Raw genomic sequence first — 1,373 nt, 5'->3', positions numbered from 1 at the left:
GATAAAAGTATAATAATAATAATAATAATAATAATAATAATGATGATGATAAACTAGTTCTTGTAGTAGTCTTGTTTGTGGTGGTGTTGGTGCTGTGGTGGTGGCAGTGATAGTAAGGGAATCGGATTGGGTTTGTTTTGTCTTTGTATTTCACTATTAAAACTAATCTTACGATAAAATATGACGGTAGAGACCTATACGGCCAGTCAGTCTGCTAGATATAACAACCAAATCTTCCTCAAATAACATTCTGTTGCCTTAAAAAAAAAGGGACAACTGGATAACGAGGGAAAGTCGACCTCGGCAGATTTTGAACTCAGAACTTCTTTAAGACGGACGAAATGCCGCTAAGAATTTTGTCCGGCGCGCTAGCGATTCTACCAGCTCACCGCCATAGTAATAATAATAATTATGATGATGATGATGATTTCATTTATTTGCCACAAGAACGAAGGATGAGGGGGGGGGTCAATACAGAGACACATAAAGTGTGGGGGCTTACATAAAATAATGAAATGATAAAAAAAAAAGTATACACGGTATACACTGGAAAAGAAGGGACGTATGCATAGCATACAAAGATAAAAAAAAGGGGGAGGATGATAGAGATGTGGCCCTCCTGATACAGGAATGCCTCTTGGGATTATCGAAGAATCCCACTGTCCGAGACTTCCCTGAAACCCCATGATAAAGTGCCCTCTCCTATTCCTTCTCTCCAAATCACTGGTCTACACTTAGAGAGGTACCATCTGCTCTTGCCATTTTCGCAACTTTCACCCACCTTTCACTAATCTCACTCGAGGACAGCACTTCCCTCTCCACTCTCAATTTCCTTTTCAAGTGAAACTTGAAGAAGTCAATGAGAGCTCAACCAAAGAGGGATGTATCTGTCCTCGTGTCTTTCAGCCTTGTCCACTAAACAACGTCTTTCGCCACAGCCATCAGGAAAAGGAAAACTGCCTCACCTGCCCGATTGAAGGATGGCGGCAGTGCGACCATCACTACAGACTTGGCTGAAAGGCGGATCCGTCCCACACGTGACAGCAGCTGCTCGACATCACCCCACAAGTCAACAATGCCTGGACACTGAGTGAGGACTGCACGCACCTCGGATAAGTCCGTCTGAGAGCAAGTCGGAGCCTGTAGAGTTTATCTCGAACCGGTAGCGGCCCCCATAGGCACAAGGCCTGAAAATTTGGCGGAGGGGACTAGTCGATTACATCGATTCCAGTATTCAACTGGTTCTTAGTTTATCGACCCCGAAAGGATGAAAGGCAAAGTCGACCTCGGCGAAACTGAACTCGGAGCGTAAGGACAAACAAAATGCCGCCAAGCATTTCGCCCGGCGTGCTAAGGATTCTGCCAGCTCGCCG

This window comes from Octopus bimaculoides, chromosome 2 (assembly GCF_001194135.2).
Source record: "Octopus bimaculoides isolate UCB-OBI-ISO-001 chromosome 2, ASM119413v2, whole genome shotgun sequence".
Lineage (NCBI taxonomy): Eukaryota > Metazoa > Mollusca > Cephalopoda > Octopoda > Octopodidae > Octopus > Octopus bimaculoides.
The sequence above is the reverse complement of the archived record's forward strand: the minus strand, read 5'-3'. Positions refer to the sequence as shown.